Source organism: Ursus americanus, chromosome 12 (genome assembly GCF_024610735.1).
Source record: "Ursus americanus isolate L20-20 chromosome 12, mUrsAme1.1.p, whole genome shotgun sequence".
Taxonomy (NCBI): Eukaryota; Metazoa; Chordata; class Mammalia; order Carnivora; family Ursidae; genus Ursus; species Ursus americanus.
Genome location: NC_142138.1, coordinates 45,841,665 through 45,861,062, shown reverse-complemented (window position 1 = coordinate 45,861,062; position 19,398 = coordinate 45,841,665). Strand labels below are relative to the sequence as shown.

The 19,398-nt window shown below is 43.6% G+C and overlaps 1 protein-coding gene across 4 annotated transcripts in view; it reads right to left on the bottom strand.

Moving 5' to 3' along the window:
* LOC123795193 (uncharacterized) overlaps nucleotides 1–19,398 on the bottom strand; it is a 222,184-nt gene that overhangs the window by 30,443 nt on the left and 172,343 nt on the right. The window contains exon 1 of one of the 4 annotated variants that reach the window (XR_006780391.2): nucleotides 7,370–7,726. The exons of the other annotated variants lie outside the window; for them this stretch is intronic. The gene's annotated coding sequence lies outside the window, so the exon portion shown is untranslated. Of the gene's footprint in view, nucleotides 1–7,369; nucleotides 7,727–19,398 lie in introns of those variants that run through there. 4 annotated transcript variants of the gene reach the window in all.

Sequence of the window (19,398 nt, the reverse complement as noted above, 5' to 3'; positions counted from 1 at the left end):
TCTACCTCTCACCATGCTCAACCACTCAGAGTGCCGCACGTGGGCAAGACTCTCTCTCTTTCATAACTTGAATGGTCTGCTCCCTTGCCCAGTATTCTTTTGACTCTAATTTTTGCCTGCCTAGCCCCTACTGAGATCCAGATTCTTCCTCAAGAAACCACCCTGGTCCACCTGAGCCAGACCAGGCTTGCCTCAAGGCTCCCTTCTCCTCTCATGGAACCTATCATACTGACTGGTGACAGTGACATTGCCTCTTCCTTCATGGGTCCCTGAGCTCCTCAAGTGTGGGCATATGCCTTAGTCCCTCCGTCTCCCAGTACCTGGCATGGTGCTGAGCCCTCCCTTAGTGTTGCTGAATGAGTGAATGAATGAATGAGGCTTGTCACAGTACTTGAGAGGAATAAATGATGACATGTGAAAATACCTTGCAAACTGTAAATGTGTTAGGGATATTTTTGAGAGTCAAAAGATTTAGGGAGGAAATAAACATGCGAGGCAGGGCCCCCTGGACAGTGAAAGAAGAAGAGGTGGACCCGTGATTTCCTAGGAGTCAGGAGACTACCAGGATGGCTCTGAACACAGCTCAGATGACCGGGGGGGGGGGGGGGGGGGGGGGGGCGTGAGAGGAGATGAGCGTCCTGAGAAACCAGTCTGGACCACACATGCTTGGGGCGGACGACACCGTATGGCTCCGGCTCCTCACACAGCGCATCGGTCCTTCAGTCAGGCGCTTGGCCAGTGAGCAAACACGTTTCTAGCTTGGAACCAGTGCTTCCTTATGTTCCCATGACCCTTCATGAGGGGGAACATGCAGACTTCTGGAAGAATACACTCATAGTCTTTATCAAAGACGTAGACTAGATTTTGATGGCATTTTGGCTGAGGCCCTGGAATGCCCATGTTCTCCTTGCCAACAATACCTCCTCTTTGAGAGAGAGAGAGATTGATAGCAAATGGGAACCCAGTACTGCTATTTCTGTGGGCTCTGCACAATACCCACGTAGGCCTCGGCCCGCCCCACCGCCGGCCCCAGGGCGCAGCGCGGGGGGCAGCTGAGCTAGAGCGGAGGTAGCGGAGGTAGCGCCTGCAGGAGAGGCGCAGCCTCCGTTTCCCACTACGAGCGAATACAGACCTCAGATTCTCTGCACTCCCTGGGCTACAGAGACGTAAGGACAGAGACAGACAGAAGGGGCCAGGCCTCAATGTAGGGGTGGGGGGGGGCATGGGGTGGTGGCTGGTCACAGACATGTGGATGTTTCCATCTCATCTTATAAAACTGTGCCCTGATGACCGTAGTGGTGCAATCATATTGACAGAGACGTTAGCGTGAGGAAGAATAAAAGGGATGTGGACAAGGAGGGTTTCTTCTCCTCACAGGCTCTATGGAGTAAATGAGGGCCCCCACACATCCAGGAAGGCAGTTAGATAGACCCCCCTTTTTTTCATTTATGCCCCTTCCAGAAATCTTTATTTCCTATTTTTTACTTATATTTATTATTATTTTTTTAATAATTTATTTTATTTTATTTATTTATTTGACAAAGATAGAGACAGCCAGCGAGAGAGGGAACACAAGCAGGGGGAGTGGGAGAGGAAGATGCAGGCTCATAGCGGAAGAGCCTGATGTGGGGCTCGATCCCATAACGCCGGGATAACGCCCTGAGCCGAAGGCAGACGCTTAACCGCTGTGCCACTCAGGCGCCCCTATATTTATTATTTATTATTTTTTTAACATTTTTTTTATTATATTATGTTAGTCACCATACAGTACATCCCTAGTTTTTGATGTAAAGTTCCGTGATTCATTACCTGCGTATAACACCCAGTGCTCTCTTAATTAGTTAGCTATACGTGTGTATTCAATACTGCTATGGGCCAAATTGTGTCCTTCCCCAAATCCCTATGTTGAAGCCCTAACCCCCAATGTGACTATATTTGGAGATAGGACCTTTAAGAAAGTAATTAAGGTCAAATGAAGTCTGGAAGGTGAGCCCTAATCAGTTAGGACTAGCGTCCTTATGAGAAGAAGACAGAAGAAGTTCTGCAAGCCAGGAAGAGAGTCCTCACCAAAACTCACCTCTGCCAGCACCTTAATCTTGGACTTCAAGCCTCCCATGAGCCTGTGAGAGCTGTGAGAAAATGCACGTCTGCTGTTTAAGCCCCCAAGCCTGTGGATTCTGTCATGGCGGCCCCAGCAGACCGATACAAATACCTACTATGTGCAAAGTCCCTGGCCTCACAAATGAGGATCCCTGGAAAGTTTGTGTGGGATTTTTCCTGTTTGAGTCCCATTCTTTGAGTCTCCTGAAGTATCATTTCTTCTTGTAACAGTATGGTTTAAAATAAAATTGTGGCCTTCCAAGAACTTTTGAGAGAAACCACCACTCATCCTTCATTAAAGGCCATTCCCTCTGGCTCCTCTTTCTGTCTCCTAAATTCAGAAGTTTGTGCACCCATGAGATAAGTGGGAGAAGGGTCATTCTCAATGCCTCGAGGTATGGGCTTTCTACCACAGATAGACTCACAGTCCTGTGACCTCATGCCAGGCTGGGAGGGAGAACGTGGGTTCTGAAGTCCCCAGATCTTCCCAGTGTGCTGCATGAGTGTATTAAAATTCCCAGTATTACTTAAAATAAAACTAAGAGACACATAAATCACTTCGAGTTTTCTCAGAATTACTGTGTTCTTTTTTTTTCCCCAAGGGTTAATTTTCAGAAAGAGTTCGATGCTTTTCTCTAAGTAAAGAGCTTTGTTCAGGGAGTTATTGAAATCAAGTACCATTATGCTTCTGAGCTGCAGGGGATAGAGAGGGTTCAGCTCATATAAACCAAGGTGGGGGGCCCCTGGGCCGTTGACAAAGTGGACATTGGTGCCTGTCACTGTGACCGTGCAGCTGCGGGAAAGGGACCACTCACAGAGCCTTTCATCTCACACTGATGTCCTGCTGGGGAGTGGAATATGGGGCAGGCGTGCCAGTCTGGCATGTTCCAGAGGACTTTTATGGGCAAGCAGAGGTGGCTCCAACCACAAGTCCAACATGGGACGACACAGAGAGCAGAGATTCAGAATTCAGGGAGGTGGCAAGATGGAAACCTGCCCTCAGGAGAGAATATCATGATGTGGTGCATCCTCTCCTCTTTGCCCTTGATTTCTCAACAAAGTCAGGAAAAAAGAACAAGAGGAAGAGTTGAGAAAGGAGAATGTTGAACTCTTTTAATGGACAGCTCTATTTTGTGGATTAATAATTCATAAAGAACAATGATTACTACTCACAAGGATTAAGAGCTCACAAGCAGCATGTCTTGGCAACCTAAAGTGGTCATGCAGGGAGCTGAAGCAGAACATCTGCTGGACTTGAATGAGGTCTAGAACCATTCATCGTATAAGCACGCTGCCCACAGAAGAAGTTTAAATGACCAACCAAATATGAGAGCGACTCAACCTCACCACAAGTTGTAGAAAGGCAAGTGAAAGATTATATATATATATATATATATATATATATATATATATATATATATATACACACATACCAGCAACTGGTACATACCTAGAAGACAATGATATATTATAATATATATATTATATATATATTTGCCTCCCAAAGTTTAGAATTTTTAACAGTACTACTCTAGGTTTTAGTTCAGAGTGAAGTGGGCCCACCTCTGTCCTTCCTTCCCACTCAGAGGCCTACTGAAACAGCAGCAAAGAATAAATTCAGGGGTGCACAGTGTAGCGGGGTAGGCATGTCAGCAGAGTTTCTGACAATTCCCAGAAGATGGAAAACAAATGGGATTGAATTGCCAAATAAACCAGAGAGGGGGAAGCTGTATTTGAGGTATGAAAGAATGTTGCAGTGAGAGAGTCGGACTTTTGGAAAGAGAGCTGTCTTCCTGGGGGGTCCGGAAGGGGTGTCAAGCTCTGAGTTGACAAAACGGTTAAGTAGGAATGGAATGGGGTTGGTCATCAGGATGACCATTTGCAGGGAGATCTGGGGAGCAGCTAAACTGGTTGCCCACCTTCACTCCCACCACTTCCCTGCTATGGGGGCAGAGCAGCTGGCCATGTACTGGTCACCTTCAGAGATGAGTGTGCTCTTTAGGGCAACTCAGCAGTTGCTCTGGGGAGGTCTAGGGCTCCTTGAGTGATGGTGGTCCCTCTAGAGTGAGGCTGTCCTCGTGTTGGCCCTAAGAAGAGGGCATGCAGTGGTGTGAGGAACATCCTGTCAGCCTGATTTCTACCCCTTTATCTAAAGTGAGCAGCCCAAGTCTATACGCTCTACCTTTTAACATAGACTTGTAAATGTGAGTGGATAGACCAAGGACAGCCAGAGTTCATGAAAATTAAACATTTCAATAGAAGGGCTGAAAGATAAAGTTGAGGAAGTATTCCAGAATATAGACCAGAAAGAGAGTGATGAAAAATATGAGGGGTAAGTTAAAAGACATGTAGGATCAATTCAAGATGTCTAACATCTATCTGGCAGGAATTCCAGAAAGAACAAGGAACATGAAGAGGAAAATTATTAAGGGAAAGACAACAGTTTTCATATTGGAAGTTGTTGAGGATTCAACAAAAAGAATTTTTAAAAGGACCCATATATGTTGTGATAAAATTTAGAACATGAAATGCAAAGAGAAGATTCTCAGTGCTTCCAGGGAGTAAAGATAGAGTACTATAAAAGAGTAAGAACTAACATGGCTGTGGCCTTCTTGTCAGTAATCTTGGATGCCAGAAGAGTGACTTAGTGGAACAATGTCTTTGAATACGGAAGGAATGTGATTTTTTAAAAAAGATTTTATTATTTATTTGACAGAGAGAGAGGAAGAGTGTGAACACACAAGCAGGGGGAGTGGGAGAGGGAGAGGCAGGCTCCCATGCTGAGCAGAAAGCCCGATGTGGGGCTCAATTCCAGGACCCAAGGTTCATGATCCAAGCCAAAGGCAGATGTTTAACTGACTGAGCGACCCAGGCACCCCAGAAATGTAATCTTTTAAATCTAGAATTATTAATTCAACCAAACTATTTACCAAGTGTCAGGGCACACAGAGAGTTTTTCAGTACCATACTACTCAATCCTGCAGTTAATAATATTTTTACAATTACAGTATTAAAAAGACTGACAATTTATTTATTTATTTATTTATTTATTTATTTATTTATTTATTTATTTATTTGACAGAGAGAGACAGCCAGCGAGAGAGGGAATTGGAGAGGAAGAAGCAGGCTTCCAGCAGAGGAGCCTGATGTGGGGCTCGATCCCATAACGTTGGGATCACGCCCTGAGCCGAAGGCAGACGCTTAACGACTGAGCCACCCAGGCGCCCCTGATAATTGATTTTCAATTCTCAGAGTGTCTATAGGCAAAACAAAGATTCAAATATTTATCCACAGTCTTTGGGTTGCTGTAACAAAATACCACAGGCGGGGTAGCTTATACACAATGCAAATTTATATTTCACAGGTATGAGGGCTGAAAGTCCAAGGTCAGGGTGGCAGCGCAGTTAGGTGCTTGTGAAGACCCTTTTCTGGGGCGCAGACTGCCAACTTCCTCACATGGCAGAAGGAGAAAGTAAGCTCTCTGTGGCCTCTTTTGTAAGGGCTCTAATTACATTCATGAGGGATCCACCCTCATGACCTAAGCAACTCCTAAAGGTCCCGCCTTCCAAGTCCATCACATTGGAGATCAGGATTCCAACATATGACCTGGCGGCAGGGGACCATAGCATTGAAAGATTACTTGTATGGGGGCACCTGGGTGGCACAGTCGGTTAAACATCCGACTCTTGGTTTCAGCTCAGGTCGTGATCTCAGGGTCATGAGGCTCTGTGCTCAGCGTGGAGTCTGCTTGAGTTTCTCTCTCCCTTTCCCACTGCCCCTACCTGTCCTCTAAAATAAATACATAAATCTTAAAAAAGAAAGAAAGAAAGATTACTTGTGTGTGTTCTTTAATAAGATGAAAGAGGAATCCAAGAAAGACAAAGTCATGGGATCCAAGAAACATTAGAAATAACTTAAGGGTGTAATTAAAATTAAAAAAAGTCAACCTGGCAGCACTGGTACATACCTAGAAGACAATGAGATAAAACTAGGCCATTCAAAATTGGTATGTTTAAGAAATTGGATACTCTTAATGATATGGTAATGAGGATATATGTTTCTATCATTAATTAGCTTAAAAAAGAAAAGTAGAAACCCCAGAAAAAAGAAAAATCAGAGGTAAAATCCCAATCCAAATAAGAAGCAACCTAAATTAAGGTATAGTTGTGAGAAACTGATTGGGGTAAGAAAAGAGGACTTACTTGATTTTGACTTTTGAACATTCTCTTTTGAGTAGCTTAGGACTATTTCCTTCCTTGATTCTTCAGTAAATAATTTTTATATATTTACAGTGATAAAAACTTATTGATTTTCAAGTTTTAGAATAAATTTTTAGAAAAAGTACAAAAGGCTTAACTTTGGTTTCGAATAGAATATAACTACTGCAAACCCAATAAATATATAAAAGGAACAGGGCAGTTATGACAGAAGGCAGGAGATGAGGGAAGTAGGGAGAAAGCGTTGGAGGGGAGAGGGGCGAGGGACAATTTCCTCAATTACATAGTAAGATAAGTTAGCACAAATTCCCATGTGCAACAGTCAATAAATACTGTAGAAAGGTGATAAATCAAGAAATTGAGGTATGAGCATTTATTTAGTATTTTGTGACAACCATCAGAAGAACTAGGATCAGGTTGGCTGAAGTTGGTTACCATAGGAACTGGAACAGGGTAAGGAGGGGGGAAAAGAGATTTTTAATAATGTTATACACTATATGAATGTAATTTTCATCACAGGTAGGTATTACTTTAAAAATGTAAGTGGAGAGACACCTGGGTCACACAGTCGGTTGAGCGACCAACTCTTGGTTTTGGCTCAGGTCTGATCTCCGGGTCATGAGATGGAGACCTGGGTCAGGTTCTGCACTTAGCTTGGGGTCTGCTTGTGTTTCTCTCTCTCTCTCCCTCCCCACCACTCCCTATGCTCTCTAAAATAAATAAAATAAATCTTTAAAAAAATATATATAAGTGGAGATAATAATACTATTACAAAGTGTTGGCATTTGTGAAGTAAACAGACCCTCTTATACTCTATTTGCAAGAATGAAAATTGAATTGGTCTAAACTTTTCAAAGAGCAATTTTGTAATATTAAAAAACCAGGTTCTCCCTCTAATAATAATATTGTATAAGTTTCCAATCCACAAAAATGATGTAGAGCAGCAGCTGGCAAACCAACCAAGAGGAGGGAGCAGAATACACAAAGGTCCTTCATTGCACACGAGTGTGAACATGCACACACACAAGCTCACATCTTGCCCCGTGTCTTACATATTGACTCTCTGAGAAGGAACATCAGCTGCCCAGGTTCTTCAAATTCTCCTGTCTCCAGCTTTAATTCCTCCTGGTGATCCTTACATGGAATGCTGTCTCTGCTGGTTTCTCCATCTTTATATGACTCATTTTGGTTTACTTTTGTGGAAGCAACTAACTGGAGAGCTGGGACTTTTCCCTCTTGACAGAGTCTGAGGTTAACCACAGTGTTCCAAAGCCCATGGGCGCTGGCCAGCCACTTGGAGGAGTGCCGTTGAGTCTGTTTGTCCTCCCCTTGTGGTTACTCAGAAGAGGCCCTGTCTGTGTTCCAAATGTGGTCAGCCTATTAGAGAGGCGTCCCCCGTGGCCTGACATGGTCACTCTCCCTGTGTCATCGCTGATGTTATGGGAAAGAGAACACCATTGCCTTCGGACAGCCTTGGCAATGGCTGTCCAACTTGACTTGAGTAGGGAAGCCAGGTTCTTCCCATGATTTGATGATGAGACTCCTGGGAAACGCTTATGGTCAAACTACAATTTTGTAGAGCAAACAGTTAATATAATTATTCACAACAGCCCTTAATCTCTATTTTTGATGAGAAAATTGATGCTCAGGCATGGTAAGTCAATTTGTCCATAAACATTCTGCTAGAAAGTAGTCAAGTGTAGATTAAAATCCAGGTCTTCTGATTCCTAATCTTGCGGGGTTTTTTCACACCATTCTATATATTTTTTAGAACTCCTTAGTATAATAGTTGTTGGCATTAGGAAGATCTTTACTCTGCTTCGGAGTTTTGTAGAAATCCCTGTTCTTTTTGGTAATATTGAGCATCTCACTTTATCTGGTTTTGGACTAGACCTCAAATTTGCTACTTAACAACTATGTGCCATTGGTCAAGTCCACACAACATCTCTGAGTTTCAGTTTCCTCATTTGTAAGACAGAGATACTAATATTCATCTCCAATGAAACCTCACCAGGATTGTTTCAAGGTTTAAATGATATAGAGCAGGCGCTAAGTTGGAGCTGAAAGTGGTGGTGGTGATGGTGGTTGTCAATGTGAAGAGAATGATTTTAAAACATTTTGGACACATTAAACAGCTTTTCCAAATTTCCTCTTCAGATGAGTTCCTAATTAACTACTCTCCTGTCTTCTAAGATGTCAACTCATCTCCACGATATTAACTTGAAAAGTAGCTACTTATACTGTTTTGTTAAGATAGCAATTTTGAGTTAGCATCTCCCTTGCCAAAAGCAAGTAGAAGTGTTATGTGTCAGATACTGAGCATCCAACATGTGTATAACGCAATCAGATGACAGCAAGTCCCATTCTAAATACAGTTGCTCAAGGAGATATGGAAGCTGTGTGTGTGGTATGGGGCATCTCCCGCTGATGGGACAATGTCCTTTGTAGCAGGGAGAGAGACATTGGTTGAGTGCCAGATCACAGGTGTTCGGAAAAGTGGGTAGTATCTATACTTGGCAAATTCATCTTTCCAAGTTCATAAGCACACAAGTGGAGACTAACAGATTTTGCATGTTGGAAAGAACAAATGTCAGACAAGACCATGAACTTCTGGGCTCTTCAAAGGAGGGTAGGCAGGAGATGGGGCAGAAAGTAGGCATCTCATCTGCAGTGAGAGGACTGTGGCATATCCTCCAGTTATCAAAGGGTTGGAAAAGTTAAGTCGTTGCCTATGAATTGGGGTAAGTCCATGAAGACACCAAATGCAGAGGAAAAGAGAAGTAAGGAGCAAAGGTACATGTGTAAGTAGGAAGATAGATGTAGTTCACCTGAGACTTGTTCTTTGTGGTAATATGAAGTGATCGTACCCAAATGTATATATGGAATAGATCTATGGTCCCTGAGTGCAGTGAGGCTCACAGAGGGGTCTCAATTATGTGTCTACTTGGGGGAGCTCTCAGAAGTCAGGCCTTCAGAGGCCCAAGAGATAAGAAGTCTGCTTGCTTCTTAGAAGAAATGAGAATAGAATTGTAGGCTTGATCTTCAAAGTCTTGGAGTAAAAGCTAGATATTAACGGTGTGCCAACCCTGTGTATGGAAGGATGAAGCAGAAAGAGGGAATTCCTCTGGCAAGCTGGGAAATTCTCTCTGACTAATCAGATGTGTTGAAGGACTTGCATATCTTCAAACCCAAGTCAGCAAAAAATGCTTTGAGTAGGACTCAGAGCTTAAGTAACCTGAGCTCATACATTTAAAATATTGAGAAAGTTAATAATAGAAGATAAAAGAGAAAAAAAGAAGCATAAGTCAAAACTTCAGAGCAGTGGTGCTCACAGAGAAGGGACGGGGAGCAATTTTGCCCCCTACCTCCTTCCAGAGGGTATTTGACAATGTCTAGAGACATTTTGGGTTCTTACAACTGGGAGGAAGTGATATTGGCATCTAGTGGGGAGAGATGGGAAGAGATGTTGCTAAATATCCTACAATACACAGGACAGCACCCCACCCCCAAGAAAGAACGATCTGGTTCAAAATGTCAATAGCGCAGAGGTTTAGAAACCCTGGTTTAGAGCTATCATCCTTTATGCCACATAAATCGACCATTAAACAATATAACTAGTTGAGTGAAAAAACACCACAGGGGAGAACAGAAGCTTTTGCTAGGAACTGAGTAAGTCACGTGATTAATATGATCATTGCAAATGAGAAATCTTAGCTTTTCCCCACAAATCCCTTACCCTAAACTTTTCAATCTGAAGTAAGGTTAATTTAATAGAACCATATATGTTTTTTTAAAGAACTATACAAATTTTTATAATGGCATTGTGACAGCTTTTAGACATGTATTACTACTTAGAGTTTGTAAATCACATGAATTGCCTTAATGTTTATAACTTGGCATAATTATCCCAATTTCATAGACTCTGAGAGGTTAAATTTTAATATTTTTTGGACATCCGCTATGTGCCAGGCACTGTGCTAGGCATTGTGATTGTCACCCAGACAGATAAAAGTTTAGTCTTAAGAAGTTGAAATCCTAGGGGACACAGAGATGTGATACATACAATAACAGAAGTATAAACACAGCCATGGGAGAACGGGGGAGGAAAGTGTAGTCATTTGCCTGAGGTTTACAAAACTAGTAATCGGCAGATCTGGAACTTGTCTTAAGGTCTTCTGAGTCTCAAGTTAAGTTTTCTGTCTTGGAATAACAATGTAACTCCCTTATCTTTTCCAGAGATGTAAAAACAAAACTGAAGAAAATCATTCAAAAACACATCCATAAATTACAGAGTGGGCGAAGCACAGAAACAGTGTTGAGAGGGTGGTAGGATATTAAAAGGGAAGATAAGACCTAGCAAAACTGAAACACAAAGAGGTTGCTGGCTTCAAACCCACCCCTGGGCTGTTCTTGAGGTTTGCAGTTATATTAAGACCGACGTGTCTCCCCCGCCCCACCGCCATGATGTGACTTGAGTTGGAGAAGCCAGAAACAGAAATCTCTTGTGGTTGGGCTAAGTCCCTTCAAATGTCGCCAAGCTTCCCTTCCTCTGGAGGAAGCCCCATGTGAGGAATTCTCCATTTAAGGAGAGTGTCTTGGTGAGTGGGAGGAGAAGCCTGACAACCGCAGGTAAATATGGGGGAAGACACAACGAGGGGCCGCCTCCTCAAGGAGTCAAATTCCTCTGGTCAGTTCTTTCTCGTCTCTCTTCCTCCCCCAAACCTGGATGGAAATATGAAGCCACAATTCACTCCCAGTTACTCATTCTGACAAACAAGAAGCTGAGTCCAATGAAGTATCATTTTGCAGCTGTTTGCTTCTGCTTCCACTTCCCAGGAGACGTGCTTTTTGCCATCCCCACGTGCTTCAGTGGCTGGGAGACCGGGGAAAATTCAGGCAGTGCTGGCTGCCCGTTCGGGAGGGCGCCCCACAGGCCTGGAGATGGACGCCCAGGGACTGAGTCGCTCCCTTTGTCCTTTTAGGCAGCGAGGGGTGTGATGGGACCCCTGCCAGTGACACAGAGTACTCATTTTTTAACTCAGGCCAGGGCTTTGTCCCTGGGGGACAGAGCAAGAGGTAAACACAAAACCTGATTTGCCTGTGCTGTGTGGAACCACAAAATCTTGTTGTCACAGGCCACTCCCTCCCTCCCTCCCCATCCAATTCCAAGTTCTGGAGCCTGGGCTACCACTGGGTTTATTCCGGGCGTTGCTCCACAATGGACACAGCTGACTGGACCAGAGCAACCCCTGACCCGTCTGGACCAATCACATCCTCTCCTGGGAATTTGGGAATGGTGTCTTGAGACAGTGAACATACGCCAACTAGAGGTTTCTCTCCTTTGCTCTGTGTTGAAATTGCCTGGGGAATTTTGAAAACACACACACACACACACACACACACACACACACACACACACACACACAAATACTGGAGCCTGCTCTGAAGAGCCTCCTGGTACAGCTCGGAGTGGTATCAGCACATGGAGGAGCAGACAGAGGATGAGGTGGACCCTCAGAGAGAGGTTGGAATGAGAGCCCGAGGCTCTAGAAAGAGCAGTCAGTGATCTTGAGTCCTGATAGATTTCTAGTTCTGGGTTCCAAACATCCTCAGGCGGCACTGTAGCTGCTGCTCTTCAATCGTCCCTCCAAATGTTTCTTCTGAAGCTACTCTGAGGAGCTTCTATTATGTACAAATTGAACTTCCCCAAATCCCTCACACAGCCCGTCTATCACTGACCCCTGAATACTGCTGATTGTACCTCAGAAATTGCTCTTAAATCTCATGCTTGTAAGGCCCTTACCCTTACCCTTCTTGAGTCAACTCCCTGGCCTCTTCTCTCTCATCCACCCTCCCTACAAAACAGAGCTGGTTCACTCATCTTCAAATTTAGAGTCCTTTATTCGTTCCTCATTGTCTACTAAAAATAACAAAATAGTTCTGTATAAATTGACCTGTAAAAATATCTCTAACATGTTACTAACTGGAAAAAAATTGCAGATCATTAGGTATAAAGTACTTTAGTTTGTTTTTTTTTCAATGTGATTTAAATATGTGTAAAAATCTCTGCTTAAATTTAGGAAAAAGAAAGGACATTTTTTTTCTCTGATTTCATTTTATTTTATTTTTCCTTCCCTTCCCCCATGTTCATCTGTTTCGCATCTTAAATTCCACATATGAGTGAATCATATTGTAATACTATTGGATTACTTAGTTCTTGCTGATTGTTTTTGTTGGTGTTGTTGTTTTGTTTTGTTTGTGTGTGTGTGTGTGTTTCATATACATTTTAATATATCTATTCCTTCGGTAGAATCAAGTTGCATCACACTTTTTAAGTCAATGCAAAATTGTTTCTACTTTTCTTTTTTTTATAATAATATTTTTTTTATTATATTATGTTAGTCACCATACAGTACATCCCGTTTCCGATGTAAAGTTCGATGATTCATTAGTTGCGTATAACACCCAGTGCACCATGCAATACGTGCCCTCCTTACTACCCATCACCAGCCTATCCCATTCCCCCACCCACCTCCCCTCTGAAGCCCTCAGTTTGTTTCTCAGAGTCCATAGTCTCTCATGCTTCATTCCCCTTCTGATTACTCCCCCTTTCTTTATCCCTTTCTTCTGCTACTGATCTTGAAAAGGCCATGAATCACCAAGGAACTGTTGAAAAGGAAAAACAAAGCTGGGGGCATCACAATGCCAGATTTCAAGTTGTACTACAAAGCTGTGATCACAAAGACAGCATGGTATTGGCACAAAAACAGACACATAGACCAATGGAACAGAATAGAGAACCCAGAAATGGACCCCTCGGTTCTTTGGGCAACTAATCTTTGATAAAGCAGGAAAAAACATCCAGTGGAAAAAAGACAGTCTCTTTAATAAATGGTGCTGGGAAAATTGGACAGCTACCTGCAAAAGAATGAAACTTGACCACTCTCTCACACCATACACAAAGGTAAACTCCAAATGGATGAAAGACCTCAATGTGAGACAGGAATCCATCAAAATCCTAGAGGAGAGTATAGGCAGCAACCTCTACGACATTGGCCACAGCAACCTTTTTCATGACACATCTCCAAAGGCAAGAGAAACAAAAGATAAAATGAACTTGTGGGACTTCATCAAGATAAAAAGCTTCTGCACAGCCAAGGAAACAGTCAAAAAAACTATGAGGCAGCCCATGGAATGGGAGAATATATTTGCAAATGACACTACAGATAAAAGATTGGTACCCAAGATCTACAAAGAACTTCTCAAACTCAATACACAAGAAACAAATAAACAAATCATAAAATGGGCAGAAGATATGAATAGACACTTTTCCAATGATGACATACAAATGGCTAACAGACACATGAAAAAATGTTCAAAATCATTAGCCATCAAGGAAATTCAAATAAAAACCACATTGAGATACCACCTTATGCCAGTTAGAATGGCAAAGATCGACAAGGCAAGAAACAACAATTGTTGGAGAGGATGTGGAGAAAGGGGATCCCTCTTACACTGCTGGTGGGAATGCAAGTTGGTACAGCCACTCTGGAAAACTGTGTGGAGGTCTCTTAAAAAGTTAAAAATAGAGCTACCCTATGACCCAGCAATTGCACTACTGGGTATTTAGCCCAAAGATACAGAAGAGAAGGGCCATATGTACCCCAATGCTCATAGCAGCATTGTCCACAATAGCTAAATCATGGAAGGAGCCGAGATGCCCTTCAACAGACGACTGGATTAAGAAGATGTGGTCCATATATACGATGGAATATTACTCAACTATCAGAAAGAACGATTTCTCAACATTTGCTGCAACATGGACGGCACTGGAGGAGATAATGCTAAGTGAAATAAGTCAAGCAGAGAAAGACAATTATCATATGGTTTCTCTCATCTATGGAACATAAGAACTAAGAAAGGACATTTTCTAACCATTAGCAGTGGTTTCCTCAGTGGGATCATTTTGGTTGGAAAGAGAGGAAATTCCCATCTTGTCCTACTTTTATATTTAATAAATGATGGGGTATATGGTGATTTTAAACTTTTTCTATGTTCTTCCAAAATATTTAAATGTCCAAGATCCTTTGCATTCTGGCCCCCATGTGCTTCCCAGTATTCTCTCTTACTATTGTGCCACATGCCTTCTGAGCTTTTCATTCTTCCCCAAAGCTAGCATCCCCTTTCATGCCACCACAGTGCCACATTCTGTGCCTTCTGCCCGAAATGCCTGTACTCCATTCTTCATCTGAAATACTTCTGCTTTTCTTTTTTGTCCCAGCTCAAATATCGCCTCTGGGAAGCCTTCCTAGACTGATCCATCCCTGACCCACATCAGACTTAGTTGTTGTGTTCCAGTGGCCCCATGGTCCCCTGTTTCTGTGTCTGCTGTAACACCACCAAACTGTGTTATGGCTGATGAGGTCACATGTATGTCTCCCCAACTTGAGGTGAACTCCTTGGGGGTGAGGGCTGAGGCTTATTCACTCTGCCTCTTCCATATCTAGTAGAGAGCTGGACTAATAATGGTGGCACAGAAAATCTTGGTTCGTTGAACGAGTGAATGGATGGATGGATGAATGAGTGACTGACTGAATAAGTGAATGAATGAATGACAGACTGAATGAGTGAATGAGTGAATGAATGAGTGAATGAATGGGTGAACAGGCTCTTGCACACCAGGTAGAGCCATGATGTAGTCGCAGCCTTCCTTGCCTCTACCAGATAAAGCTGACCAACTAGAACTCATCCCAGCCCTGTTCCTGAGCTGGACCCCAGCACAGAGTTGTTGCTTTTCACCAGCTTGCAGGGGGAGTTACCAAGTTGGGTTAGTAACTGTTGATGGCGCACTTTACACGTCACAAAGATCAATTAGAAATGTATTTCTAATGGTTGGTGACTAATAATGAAATCATGAGGCTATGCCAATTCTAAAAAATGTCTAGGTGATGGGTCCGAGCTCATGTCTGTGTATTTGCTACCCTTCCACCCCCAACGCTGTACTCTAAAGAAAGCTCTTTAATTGCTGTACCCTTGACCACCACCTCCCCAACTTCCAAAGAAGTAGGATTCCTTACTGCTGGGAGAGAAGCCAAGTCAAGCTATGTAATAAAACCATAAGGGAGGAGGAGAATGGGGGCGGAGGAGAAAGAGTAGTCACGGGGACAGGGAGTAGATGAGTTCTCTTCAGGATATGAGCACAGCCCCATCAGGACAGCTATGAGCAAATGAGACAGAAAAGAAAGTTTATGGACTCTGGGAAACAAACTGAGGGCTTCAGAGGGGAGGGGGGTGGGGGAATGGGATAGGCTGGTGATGGGTATTAAGGAGGGCATGTATTGCCTGGTGTACAGGGTGTTATACCCAAGTAATGAATCATGGAACTTTACATCAAAATCTAGGGATGTACTGTATGGTGACTAACATAATATAATAAAAAATTATTATAAAAAAATAAAGGACTGTTGTCAGAATTTAAAAAAAAAGTTTAACCATAGAGTTATTATATGACCCAGCAATTCTACTTATAAGTATGTACTCAAAAGAATTGAAAACGTATGTTCACACAAAAACTTTTACATGAATTTTCACAGCACAATTATTCATAAGAGCCAAAAAGCAAAAACAAATGAAATACCTATCAGTGGATAAATGGATTAAAAAACTGTAATATATGCATATAATGAAATACTATTCAGTTATAAAAAGGAATGAAATACTAATACATGAATAAAACTTGAAAACCTGCTAATTGAAAGAAGCCAGACTCAAAAAAGACCACATATCGTATGATTCCATTTGTATGAAATGTCCAGAACAGGCAAATCCACAGAGAGAGAAAACAAATTAGTAGTTGCCAGGGGTTGTGTTGGGGGAAGAGTGGGGAGTGAGTGCTAATAGGTACAGAGTTTCCTTTGGGGTGATGAAAATGTTCTAATCTTAAATTGTAATGATGGTTGCAAAACTCTGTGAATATACTGAAACTGTTGATCTGTATTTCTTAAATGAGTGAATTGTATAATATGTGAATTATGTCTTAATAAAGCTATTTATGAATAAAAGGGAAAAAAAGAAAAGAAAGTTTAGTATATGTTTCAGAGTCCCTATCTATGTCTATCTTCTGTCATGACTTGCATGAGGGACGAGTAAAGAAGGAAATTCCTTTTAAATTACATACTGGTTATTGTCCTGTGCTTAATTGTGGCACAGTCCCAAGACCAACACCCAAGAGTCTGAGCTTCGTGAAAGCGACACCTATCATAGGGGAGAGGGACCCGCAGAAAGAGGAAGCCGTGCCTCTAGTCAGGGCTCTGCTGGTTGCGGCTGCCTCTGTCAAAGGGACTGAAGCCAGGATGAGCAGAGGCAGCAGAGTCCCAGCGCGCTGCTCGTCTGGCCGCCGGGAGGGAGCCAGCCTGGGTGGGGAAGCACTAGATCTTGGGTGGGGGGTGGAGGGCCACTCAGACAAGGCATTGTCCTCACCATTCACTGGGGCTTTTAGGCCAGGGGTGTCCAGGAGCCCGTGGTGGCAGGAGGGAGGAAGGGGAAACTGTTTGGGAGCCGGTTACAGACTGACGTGGATACCCTAGGGCTGCCCGAAACTAGCCAGGCTCCCACCCAGACCAGGGATGCCCCAGGAGCGGCCAGACCACTGGGTCACAGAGATCACCACTGGTAGGTGATGGCTCTGGGGCAGCCAACGTTTCTAACATCTCGACAATAGTTTACTCAAAGAGAAGTCTCTGGCACATGCTCAGAATCCTCTCCCCCTCTGCCAACGGCTGCAGATTTTAAGATCAGAAGGGGGAAGATCCATGGGGCAAGGTCAACATGAGAGAGACAGCAGCACGTGGGGGGTAATTCACTATGGGGGAGGAGCTCTTGATCATGGCAGCTCCTGTCATCCAGGCTGATTCCTGAAAAGTTGAACTTGGGTGAGGGAATAGCAAAGACAAAGCAAAGTGGCTTGATGAACGGAGGCAACATCGTGGATGGGAAGCAGTGGGGTGTGTCGCACTATAAAAGGCAGAAGGCCTGGGGTCGAGGCCTTGCTCACTGCTGACATTATAAATACCATCGGGCTCTCCGTTTTCTCCTGTGAAAAACAAGATCCGTACCACCTCTTACATGAAAGTGGTTGGCACGCAGTGTGCATTCATTCATTGAGTCTTTCTATAAAATATTGGGGACCTGCACACTGGGTGCACAGGTGAGCACTTAGCTGTGGTCCCTGCCCTCACGCAGCTTACATTCTACTGGACCAATCAAATTGTTGGCTGAATCTGGATCCTTGCCGCCTGCCTCCCCACCGACTCCACCTCTTTCCTGTAGAACGGGCTTCAGCCAGTACTTTTCGAAATTGTTAGCAGGGAAGGGAAGACTCAGAAGGGCACATTTTGGAACAGATAGGAAAGTGAAACTGATCTCCTGGTCCCAACCATCCTTGCCAGCGTAAGAGATTTATGGAGAAGATAAAGAGGTTTCAGAATAAAGCCAGGAAATGATTACAGCCTCCTTCCAGGCTCTTCCAAGAAAACCATAAATCTTTTCCAGGCTTACGCCGACAGCAAAAAAAGTCAAACCAGCATTTTAATAGTTCTTCTGAAACTGGTGGGATATTCGTCAGGCTATTTTTAGAGACTGAATAGAAGGCTTGTGAAAAGGATCATAGGTGAAAAATTAAAAGAACTATGATGATGGTAAAGGTAAAAATATGATAGAAGTGGCCTAATGAAGGTTACATTTACATCAGTTCCTCTCCTGCTCTGTGAGATATTTAAGATACAACGTATGTGCGAATCTTTAAAGTTGGATGTAGGAAAGGACCTCCTGACTCTAAGAACGGCTGGACGCCGACAGAGTGGAGGGGTATGGGAATGAAACCAGCTTTCTTGTTGGAGCGAACAGACTCATAGACGAAGTAAGTGAGTGTTTTCTGTTGCCAGCCGGCAAGGCCCAAGCCACGGAAACGCTGCCCAGTGTGGCTGATTATCATCTCTGGGGTGTTAGCCAGCCCGGACACCTGTACGCTGAGGTGGTTCGGGGCCACTCGAAGATTCTGTTCTCAGGTCTCCTTTTGGGCCTCCAGCCCACCTAACACCTTCCCCATCAGGCTCATTGTCCAAGAGGCTGCCCGTGAGGAACTGTGCAAGGGCTCCCTGCCCTTGGGCTTGCAGCTGGGCTTGGCTAAGAGGAAGCACTGGCGGGAGGTCCTCAGAAGGGCTGGAGGAACGTGAGGCGGGTTATCCATTCAACTTCCTCCCCGGTGGTTTGACGCCGCTAGATCCCTTCAGGGAAGGCTGTGTGCGGCTCCCACTGTGTGAGCTTTCCTGCAGCTACAGTTCTCACCGGGCTCAGGGAGATGCTTCCCTGCCCCTCACACCTTCAGTCTTCAGTCCTAGAGGTGGTAACAGGCGTAACCCTGCTCAGACCTTTGTCAACAATCCTTCGTAAACTCTCCTTAGTCAGCCCTTTGAGTGTGTGTGTGTGCCATCTGCCTCCAGCTGGACTTCTGACTCACACACACTATGAATCGGGCTTGAGGAACTTCTGAAATTCCATTCAACGTTTACTCTAACAAAAAGGTTTTGAGCAACTACTTTATACAAATGATAAGTAAATACTGAGGGGCTTAATAATAATATCCAAAACTTTTTGTTTTTGGTGTGTGCTAGTTCCTGGACTAAACAGTTGATGTGATTTAATCATCTCAATAATCTTGTGGTGAATATGTTTTTAAACCCATTTCCAGGCAGGTCAACCAATGTTCATTGGGGTTCCACATGTTGCCTGAGCCCATACCACTAGGGAGTAGAGGAGGTGGGATTCAAACCCAGATAGGTTTCATTTCTAAGCCCGTATTTTATTTATTTATTATTTTTTTTAATTCTTTTTTTTAAAGATTTTATTTATTTATCTGACAGAGAGAGAGAGCACGAAAGAGAGAGCACAAGCAGGGGGAAAGGGCAGAGGGAGAGGGAGAAGCAGGCTCCCTGCTGAACTCGATGCCGGGCTCGATCCCAGGACCCTGGGACCATGACCTGAGCCAAAGGCAGACGCTTAACCGACTGAGCCACTCAGGCAC